The sequence below is a fragment of the Danio rerio genome, chromosome 3, assembly GCF_052040795.2.
Source record: "Danio rerio strain M-AB ecotype USA chromosome 3, GRCz13ab, whole genome shotgun sequence".
Taxonomy (NCBI): domain Eukaryota; kingdom Metazoa; phylum Chordata; class Actinopteri; order Cypriniformes; family Danionidae; genus Danio; species Danio rerio.
Window position 1 is genome coordinate 33455752 of NC_141023.1, and position 11624 is coordinate 33467375.

At 36.9% G+C, this 11624-nt stretch overlaps 1 protein-coding gene across 7 annotated transcripts in view; it reads right to left on the minus strand.

Annotated features, from left to right (window-relative positions):
- The window catches only part of cacna1aa (calcium voltage-gated channel subunit alpha1 Aa), a 156179-nt gene that overhangs the window by 143787 nt on the left and 768 nt on the right, over window positions 1-11624 (minus strand). For 2 of the 7 annotated variants that reach the window (XR_015479901.1, XM_087242950.1), the window contains exon 3: window positions 9333-9399. The exons of the other annotated variants lie outside the window; for them this stretch is intronic. The gene's annotated coding sequence lies outside the window, so the exon portion shown is untranslated. The remainder of the gene's footprint in view (window positions 1-9332; window positions 9400-11624) is intronic. 7 annotated transcript variants of the gene reach the window in all.

Here is an 11624-nt window from a genome sequence, read left to right on the forward strand (position 1 = left end):
ATGCATGCATTTTTAGTACAGTGAATGTGTGTTGTATCCAGTAAATGGTTTAAATGACCACATAATGAAATGTAGTAACCAATTAATAGCTATTTACTGAAGCATGCCTATTTGTTACACTGCAGATCATTTATCGCATTAAGGTATAGCGAGCTGAGAGTGAGTGTTGCTTCAGCAGCAATAGGCCATGCTTTAGGACACAGTTGTTTTGCTTGTGGCAAAAATCAATAGACCAGTGCGACCTTAACAGTGCCCACCTATCGGATATCACAGGAAGCAGTAGGCAGAGGAAGATTTACAGTACTGGTCCTCCTAAACACTCATCTCTAACATTTGGGCACAGCCATGGTACAATAGAAAGCTCGTCTCATTCGAGCTGTCTGAGTCAGTTATATCCCTTTTAACCTTAGTGTTAAAAACTCAGCATAAATCAAGAAATATAACAATACCACAGCCTGCTATCTGCTGTAAAAAGAAATGGGCATGTGAACTGATGGGAGAGAATATCCTCCGATCTGTGCTCATCTCTTGATCTTGTGCAGTAAGCTGTTCACTGTCTCCACCAGCACGCGTGTGATCAACCGTATGTGATGCGTTTAGCTTCAGTCCGGAAAAGCCCGGGGTCAAGAGCTCGAGCAGCACCAGCCTCCAGCCTCTAGGCTTCAGCCAACAGATCAACAGCGGCTGACAGAACAGTTTCTTGTATATCTCTGAACAAGCAGAGTAGAGAACAGACAAAGTGTGTGATATGTGAAATATGCAATGGCATTAATAGCTAAACATAGCTTTTCCAAATGCATTACATTTAGGGTTATGTCACGCAGCTTTCAAAAGCTTTGTATGTATACATTTGTTCATACAAATGATTTTGTCATAGCACATTTGGTCAGGAAACTGTTGTGTACCGAGTACCTCTTTAGATATATTCAACATATGCTTTCCCATGCAGGCCTGAGTAGGCTGATTTCTGTATAGTTCTACAAGTAAAGAGGGAACTGGTTAATGAACACAAACACAATTTGCTCGATGGTTTAATCTTTTACTATAGTCAGTCAGGCAAGAGCAGCAATCTTGACAAAAGCACCTCCAGTTGCCTTGGCAAGGTAGCTATCCATGGTTCTGAAACACTGAAAGCAGAATATTACTGGATCCTATTACTTCATAATAAATATACCAATACAAAGTTTCCCTAGGGCGGGGCGGTAGCACAGTGGGTAGGGATGTCACCTCACAGCAAGAAGGTCGCTGGTTCGAGCCTTGGCTGCGCCAGCTGGCATTTCTATGTAGAGTTTGCATGTTCTCCCTGTGTTAACATTTCCTCTGGGTGCTCCAGGTTCCCCCACAAGTCCAAAAATATGTGAATTGGGTAAGCTAAAATGTCCAGAGTATTTGTGTGAATAAGAGTGAATGGGTGTTTCCCAGTGATGGGTTGCAGCTGGAAGGGCATCTGCTGCATAAAACATATTCTGGATAAGATGGTGGTTCATTCCCCTTTGGCGTCCCCTGTAAAATAAAAGGACTAGGCCAAAAAAATAAATAAATGGATGAATGAAACTCTCCCTAAAATTATTTTTCTAGGTGTTACCAACACGTTAGTCTTAAGCCAGTGTGCTACAAAACACATACAATAGGCGCATATAGAAAACATTAAAATTCAAATCTTGTAACTTGTAGTTGCAGACTTTTGTCAACATGATCAACAATTTTTATGACATCTGATGAGATGAAAGTCTACTATGATCTTGTGATCAGTCAAATGCCCTCTAATATCTCAAGTGCTACAAGAAATCAGAAGTTGAAATCAGTCACTTGTTCGCATGTAACCAAACACTTATATAAGAAAATAAATGGTAGCCAACACATTGTTGGTTTGACCTCCTCTGTTCATTGGTCATAATAATGCAATGAGGGAAGGAACCCTTAAAAGCCAGGATGCTTAAACATGACGTGTTCGTTTAAATTTCAATTCATCTTTATTTCTATAATCCTTTCACAATGTAGATTGTGTCAAAGCAGCTTCACAGAAGATTATAGTAAATTGAAACAGTGTCAGTCCAGTCCAGTTTCAGAGTTGAAGTTCAGCTTAGTTCAGATCAGTGTGGTTTAATTTCCACTGCTGAGAGTTTAAACACTGAAGAGCAAATCCATTCATGCGCAGCTTCACAAATCCCGAAACATGCAAGCCAGTGGCGACAGCAGCAAGGAAAAAACTTCACCAATCAGTGAAAGGATAAAAAACCTCGAAAGAAACCAGGCTCAGGCTCGGGCATGACCAATTCTCCTATGGCCAAGCGTCTTGTGCAGAACTGCAGTCTAGGCGCCGGAGGCTGGAGAACGCTGGACATCTATCGTGGAGATGCTACAGGTGGGAGAGTTCACCAGCTGGTGTACAGGCTGACCCTTCAGGATCGATGGGAGGACTCGTCTGTTACTGGGGTCTTACAGGAATCAGACCCATGCTCTCCACTCCTTCATGACCACCAAAGCAGCTGCTCAGGATACAGACTGGTCCAAGATTATGGAAATCTCGGGAATAATAAATACAGAATAATATAAGCGCAGATGTCGTTCAAATTATGATGTCTTTTGGGAAGTGTTCCCGGCTCTGGTTGCTCTAAATAATGCGGACTAACAATCCTTTAGAGGATTTGGATTTCAAAAGCACTTGTTTTTTTATGTGCATGCTAATGCAAAGAGATGTGTCTTTAATCTAGTTTTAAACTGACAGAGTGTGTCTGCTTCTCGAACTGTGCTAGGAAGGCTGTTCCAGAGTTTAAGTGTCAGATAAAAGAAAGATCTATCGCCTACAGTTGATTGATATTCTAGGAATAATCAATTGTCTAGAATTGAGTGTAGAGGAGGTGATGGGCATTATTTGAAGTACATCTGAATATCCAGCCTGATCTCACAAGAAAACTTATTTTACGTTTTGCCAATTTAGTGACTAATTCGTACAAATTCGTACGAGTTCAGTGGTCTGAAATTGTACGATTTTAAAAAGGAGGCGGGGCACCTAACCTCACCCCTAAACCTAACCGTCACTGGGGAATGAGCAAATCGTACTAAAATGTACAAATTAGATCGTATGAATTAATACAAATTAGCCACTAAATGAAAAAGTAACGAATTGCTGTGAGATTGTGTTGGAATATCTGAAGTATTTATATCACATGTAAAACCAAAGAAAGGCTCTCATTTCCTTCAGTTCTGATTTTCATAACAAAAATGCATAACAATTGTTTACAAAAACGATGTAGGCAACAAACATGTTTTTGTAGAGAATCATGGAAATTAAGGAAAGTCTTATTGGCAATTTAAACTCATGTATGTAGTCCCTTGAAGTACAATAAATTTTTTTTTAAATGATTCAAGCATTTTTTACTATCTTTATAGTAACAACACACACTAATTATCACACTAATTCCAGCCTTCTGAGCTTTGGGTCATGACCGAAAGTACAAGATCTCGGATACAAGCGACCGAAATGAGTTTTCTTCACAGGGTGGCAGGGTGCACTCTTGTAAATAGGGTAAGGAGCTCTGTTGCCCAAGAGGAGCTTGAAGTAGAGCCGCTGCACCTCCACATCGAAGAAGTCAGCTGAGGTGGCTCGGGCATCTATTTCTGATGCCTCCAGGACACCTACCTAGGGAGGTGTTCCAGGCATGCCCCAACAGTAGGAGGTTTTGGGGAAGACCCAGGACATGCTGGAGGGACTACGTCTTTCAGCTGGCCTGGGAACGCCTCAGGATCCCCCCGGAGGAGCTGGAGGAAGTGTCTGTGGAGACGGTGGTCTGGGGTTTTCTCCTAGGACTCCTGCTTTTGCAACTCGGCCAGGAAAAACGGTTGAAAATGAATGTATAATTTCCAGCCTATTGTTAACCTACACATTTGCAATAACTGTTGTAGATCATTGTGTTAACAGATTACGAACTATACCTTGTTTACATGTAACACACTAGTCAAAGATCTTTGAATTGTTCCAAATAAACTAGTTTAAAAATAAGCTGGTTGGAGCCCTGGCTGGGTCAGTTGGCATTTCTGTGTGGAGTTTGCATTTTCTCCCAGTGTTCGCGTGGGTTTCCTCTGGGTGCTCCAGTTTCCCCCACAAGTTTAAAGAGTTTAATGCTGTATAGGTAAAATGAATAAGCTAAATTGACCATAGAGTTTGTGTGTGAGTGTATGGATGTTTTCCAGTGATGGGTTGCACCTGAAAGGGCATCCGTTGCGTAAAACATATGCTGGATAAGTTGGTGGTTCATTACCCTGTGGTGAACCCTGATTAATATAAGGGACTAAGCTGAAAAGAAAATGAATGAATGATCTTTTGACAGAAATACATGCAAATGAAATCAAAGCAAATTTAGTGACTCGGTATAGAAGCTATAGAAAAAAACTTGATCATCATCTTGTCTTAGCACGGACAGCTGTCTCTTGTTGAGTCTAAAGACTAAAAACAACAACATTAAAGGGTCACAAAGTTTTTTTAGCATTTAGACAAGAACAACAATGTAAAAAGTGTATAGCAAGTTAATTTGTTTGCCAACTAGGTTTATAACAGCATTAAAGTTTCTTGTTTTTATTAACTGCTGAAGCTTTTATCACAGTAAACATAATCATCATGATATAGACGCAAGCTGTAAAAATAGTTCAACAAACAAATGTTTCAAACTAATTAAATAGCAAAAGGATAAAGAAGTGCAACATTAAACACTTTACAATAACATCCTATTAGCAAAAAGGTTAACAGTTTAAAATCAACAGTGAGAAAAAGCCAGGTTTATTAGTTACCATGTTAATCATATATTTAAAAAAAATATATGATAATTTGATGGTATTAACTACATTTATTAAAACAACTATGATTTGTAGATTATGAATAAGATTAACACATTTTTAGGCATTTACTAAGAAATTAACATCACTTAAGATCATTTATGTAGTCGTTTTCATCATTTCATGTTAATGTACAATAAATAGTCTCAGAGAGTTCAATAAATATTTCAGTAGTCCACATTAACACATGAAAATGTATAAGCTATTAAGCTAAGCTATATAAACTATTAAGCTATATTAGTTAACATATCATCAAGCTTTTGGCACTGTTATGATTGCCACTGCAAACACAATCTGAATATACTTCAAAAGCACTCTAAAAAATTAAATACTAAATAATTATTCACTGTATTTTTTAAAGTGCCCACAATACCAATATCGTGAAAGTTTATTATCACGATATTAAATAGTTGAATAGCGGGCATATGTCTAATTTTGTTAATATATGCACATATGTGCATCGATTATGGAAGCGGTCACTGTGGTCGGTCTGTATGCTATGATGTGTGCCGTAGTCCTGTTGTGTCAGCCTTGTCACACAGCTGGGGTTCACAAGGCTTGTGCTTTTAAATGCCAGAGCCTCTCTCCTGCTGCCAAGCAGAAACACCCCTCCCTTAGTGCATTATTAAAGCATGCCACACTAATCTAACCCAGCAGCACACAATCCCTTAAAGAAAGAAAGAGAAGTCAATAAGAATAAGACATCTCACTACAGTGCTCTAAAAAAGGCAAATAAACTTGACATTAACCAAAATTGATTCAGACGACTTTGGTTCACCAGTGCTCAAATTCAAACAAAATGGGTTTCGAAAATTGCAATCAAATAAATGAACATTCAATAAAATACTCTGCTAAAATGTCACAACAAAAAGCAGAACAAGTCAGAAATGTCCATATGCATCAGTCTAAATGTGTGCATAATGGTGACAAATTGATGTTAAAAATGTGAACAGACACAGGGCTGATCATAAATTCTGAAGTAATGCTGCTGTGTATTTGCGGAAGAAGCTAAACTCAGTGACTCATAAAGCTGAATAATTCATAAACAGCATGTATGTCAGGTTCTCCACTCCTTATTTAACCTTTATTTACCAGATATAAATCATGCTGGTTAGTGGAACTTGACAACACAACATCTTAACCAGATGCAATAAACATAAAAAAGGGACTTTTTCTAGATTTGTTTTACAAAAATAGTATCCTTTACAATCAAAATACAACGTATACTTTTTGGCACTGGAAAGAGTTAAAAATAAACATACTGCCATGTAGTGATACTGAGACTGTGGGAGCGTAAAATGGGCCATCGTCCTTTGAGCAGAGTGTTTTATTTGGGGAAGAGCCTGATGTAGGTACAATACATTTTTAAACAGTGTAGAATTATTAAAAGCCCCAATGCATGACAACACTTCCGTTCATCTCTCTCTTCCTTGCATTTAACCGCTCTGCAAATATACTCATTACTAACAACAACAGGACTGAATTGGCTATATGCACAGCTAGTGTTTTTTAGCCAATAGTAAACTTCAAGTGAAAGGTTTATGTGATTATTTTCAATTTTATACGGTTCCTTTTACAGCATAAGTATGGTAATGTAATTAAAATACAATCAGTTAAATAGATCCAAACATTTATTTAGTTGCTCAAGCATAAAACATTATGATAGACCTTGTAAACTCTAGTGCCCTCAGGATCAGCAGGCTAGCGCAGAAACTCAATTAAAAATTCATTCATTCATTCATTTTTGGCTTTGTCCCATTTTTAATTTGGGGTCACCACAGCGGAATGAACTGCCAACTTATCCAGCATGTTTTTATGCAACGGATGCCCTTCCAGCCACAACCCATCTCTGGGAAACTCTCATTCACACTCATACACTATAGACAATTTAGCCTACCCAATTCACCTGTACCGCATGTCTTAGGACTGTGGGAGAACCGGAGCACCCGGAGGAAACCCACGCGAACGCAGAGAGAACATGCAAAATCCACACAGAAACGGCAACTGACCCAGCCGAGGCTCGAACCAGCGACCTTCTTGCTGTAAGGCGACAGTACTACCTACTGCCCCCACTGCGTCGCCTTCAATTGAAAATACTTGGGTAAAATAAATGTTCTGACTAATCTAATATATATGCACAAATATAAAATTGTATAGTTTAGTGATTTGCGAGGGGTGTTCTCGTATATGCTGAGCACAGTATATGTTCTGTAAAATGTACAAAATATTTAGATAAATGTCTCATGTTTTTTTGTTCACAAAATGAAAGACAGTGGAAACCTCTCTCATCTCCCTACGGTCCAGCAAGGAATTTAATTAATTTGTGAGTCAGTATTTACATTAAAATCAATTGAGCAACATAGAGTCACTTGACAAATGCTCATCGAGGCTTAAATGATTTCCTGTGTTCTTTAGATCAGCTGCTGTCAGTCACTAAACCAACTGAGAAAAGCTTTTGGAGCAGGACAGGCTTGGAGATAGGCATGGGACGATAACAGTTTTCAATGTATACCACGGATTGAAAAAGTCAAGGTATTAAAACCGTCAAAATTTTCTGTAATCCCATTTCTAAGGTATGTGTTAGATATTTTATTTACTTTTTTTTTCTGTTAGGGCAAAAGTATCTCCATTAGGAAAAATATACAAAGATGGCGTTTTAAATTGTAAAGAAATCTGTTTTTGAAACTAATGAAGACAGCAGAAGTCAATGATTTATTTGAATTATTTAGCCTGACATGTTTACTGCTCCAACATTTTTTTTAAAATCTTTTAAAAAATAAAATAAATTGTTTTCAAAGGGGGTAAAATGTGTGTTTTTTTAACCCAGACATTTAAATGAGCATATTTTAGAGCAGTAATCACAATAGCGTGATACTGTGAATTTTTTGTCCAAGGTTATCATAACATCAGAATCTTATACCGGCCCATGCCTACTTGGAGGGCAGCCAGACAGAGGCTTTAAAGTGAGATAAATATTTCGCTCTGTCACTCTGCATGTGTATGCATGTTAATGTTTAGCTTTACTGTTAATTTATCCTTGAGAATTGAGCCTTCTGTAAGCTCACGTGAGGCTTTTTCTTTGTCATGTGACCAAAGTTGCTGCGTCATAGTAGTCTCTGTTTATGATGTCATTGATAAATTTCTTTTTTTTTTTTTTTAAATAAAAACAGCAGACAAAAAAAACATTTACATGTCATGTTATATTTCATTCCATGAAAGAGTAATTTCCTATTACATCATGGCTTCATTTCACAAAAAAATAGCACTGCACCAGTCACAAAAAGGGACGAAGCTTAGCTAAGGGTAAGTTAAAATTCCATGTGCTTAAGGCACATCAAAGTAGCTTTTAAAAGAGATATGAATTTTTAGACAACTAAATGGAAATTTCTATATAAGCATGTGACACTGTCACAAAAAATGGCACAATAATTGCACATTTTTTTTATTACAATCAGTATTATCGAAATATTTTAATTAATTACAAAAGCCTAAAAAGGACAAAAAAGTACTCTTAAATAAACAATCCACTTGAAAAAAAAGGCTCATTTTACAAGACTTATAAAAGTTAAACGGTTGTCCATTTAGAAAATGTCTTGTTCTGGTGACATCACTTTTAGCTTAGCTTAGCACAATCTATTAAATCAGATTAGACCATTTTGTTAGCATTTCAAGAGTTCACACTTGGATATTGCTTGACGCTATTAGCAGGTTTGGCATGCTGTCCCGGGAGAGAACCCTAAGCTCAGAGATAATTGAGATAATTCAGGGCTCCCGCATGGTCAATAACCATATAATGGGGTCTGAGATCAGGTGGGTCTCGAGAGCTTCCCCTAATAAAGGGAGGAAAAGGAGGAGATGGGATGGAAAGGGTGGTTCTTCCAAAACGAAGATAAATCGAGAGGCCTGTAACTATCAATCATATCACGTGCTCCTCTTGAAATGAGTGTAAAACTTCACTTTACTAATAAATAAATAAAAATAAAAAGTTTTGATAATTTTCCTGTTTAAATCCTAAGTCTTCAGTCGTTAAATTGTAATAAGGCTGATGGAAAATGAAAAGTTACTATTTTATAGGACAATATTTATAGGAGCTATACTCTCATTCTGGCGAAATAGTCAAGAAATTCTGTTGCTGTACAATGGTGCACCAGGCGGAAATAGTGAGATCGCTTTTCATACGCGACCCCAAAACCCAAATGTGAGCCCAAATGTGTTAGCTCACATTGCTAGTTTTGTGATAAACAACTGATCTGTGCATGTCATTAAGAAAAAAAAAAGTTTCCCCTTCAAATCTATAATTGAAATCTGAAGATGCACTACCCGTTTCAGTTAATTTGTTAGATTTAGAATATTGTAGGAAATGGGCGTGGCTAACATATTTAACCACGCTGCTCCAACTGTCAGTTTTACAGCAAACAGAAGGAGGTGAGGTGGTGTCGGTTAGGTTGTAATAAATCTTCCCAAACCTTTTCCCCAATCTTTCTGAATGAAATGCCTACCTTCCATCCATTCAGCTCGTAGTAGAAAAAAACAAGCCACGCCCACTGGTGTATCCTTTGATATGAACTGCATCACAATACAAAAAAATTACATTCATAGTTTCCAGTTCACGGTTCATTTTCAAACAAATAAATCATCCTGTACACACACAAACACACACACACACACACACACACACACAGTATAGTGCCAAACATTAAGCTAAAGTATGCTCTAGTCTAGAAAAATAAAGAAGCAAAAATATAGTAATTTTTGACACCCTTAATTTCCCACAATAACATATTGTGCATATTCATACTGCAATACATTGTAATATTATATACCAAAACATGTCTACACTAGTCACAACTACAGAAAATGTCACAACTGAGCTGATGTGTAATCATGTACTGATAATGTGCTACAGGGACACAAATAAAGTGTTCGCCGAGGATCTGTTCTAGGTTACCTCAGGCTTTGCAATCTTCAAATCTTTGCCGTAGTGGATACAGCGTGGATATACTGCACATTCCCCAGAGCCATGTATCAGCACTCAACATCTTACTGCCTGTAAATCTCACTTACTTACAGACTGTTTAATGCCCTCTTACTGCCACAAACAGCACTGCCTGACCATTACAATTACAAATAATTACCATCATTACGGTCTTGTGGGCTAATTGATGAGAGAAACCAGTCAATGTGGTTTGTGTGTGTGTGTGTGTGTGTGTGTGTGTGTGTGTGTGTGTGTGGAGAAAGTGAATAGAGACACAGAGGGGGAGGGGGAAGTGGGAGAGAGATTTTTCAATAATTAAAGGAATTCATAAAAAATAATTAATGTCTATATTTAGGTCTTAAAACAGTGACCTAATCCTGGGTGAAAAAAAAAATCAGTCTTTTAAATTATAATATGATATCCCAAAAATGCTAAAAACTCAGCGGGGGTAGGAGGAGCTAGGGCTTTTTTTTAAACATACAAAAGCCAGTACAAAAACTACGTCTGATAACATTAAAGATTTCAGACATGAGGTTATGAGGTTTTAGGGGCAAAGACAGGAAAAGGTTGAAATATTGAGCATTATGTCAGAGAGAAAACACTGGACTGTGGGATGACGTTTTAAGGAGCCAGAAATACTGTTTTCCTCTTTCGATCACAATAAGCAATAATCATGTGTCGCTCTCTGGTGTTGAGAAGAGGAATTGCAGTTGAAGCTGCTGCTTCATTTCATTAAAAACGGCAAAGAATTGTTTAGACAATTTTTTCTTTAACAAATATTATGCTTAAATATATAAATTCTGATTTATTGAAATGGTAGAAATCAGGCTCAAAATGCTTGTTTTTTAGACACCTGAGGTTTTGTTTGGTTTATTTATCATTCATTCATTTAGAAAATACTGCAAACATCATATTTAGAGCAGACTTTTATGAGTGTAATCAGGCAAATTATGTATAACAAAAACCTCTGTAAAGACCTTTAGAAGATAGATAAAAACTGAAGTGTGGTGGAAGTGCTGCTGAGGTGAAGATTCATGGATCAGTGCAGGTTGAAAAGAAAATCATTTTGAGAAAACAGCCTTTAAAATATGAGCAATGCATGCAATGTCAATCTTGCCATGAAATAAAAAATTGCCATGAAAAAAGTTGACCAAAACGGCAAAAATGTTTCTACATATTTTGTGGAAGTAAGTATTTAACAGTACTTTAAAAGTACTCATAAATGTCTGTGTCAATGTTTTCAAGCAATTATATTTGATTTACCAAAGTCACACAAGTGCCAATTTCACACCCATAACACAAGCTTTTTCCTCATAAATGCAAAAATGTTAAATAAAATAAAATCAGTTTTTTTTGTTCTATAATGAGCCGAATCTTACTCTTTTGATTAGCATAATTTATTTTGGGTTGTGCAGTTTAATTCACAGAATTTCTACAAAGTATGTTGTATACTGTAAACTCGCAGACTTTTTTGGCTGTTTATTGTCCTCATTTAAAACAGAAAACATGTTTACAGATTGATATTTTTCTGATCCCATAACTCTGGTTATTGTTTTGGACAATATAAACAGATGTTTCTATATAACATTAATATAATGCTTTCTATGTCAGTTTATATTTAGAATTTTTATTGCAAATATCACATTCATATCGCTGGAATTGCTTATATGCACTAATTCTACAGACACAAGTTGATTAACTGCAATAAGCACTTGAAGTTTAATTTGGATGTTTTTATTTTCATTCGTCTGAAAAAAAAATCCTTTCTTTTCAATCGTAAATTTTTTTTTTACCTGCAGTGTCTGGTCTTAAATCT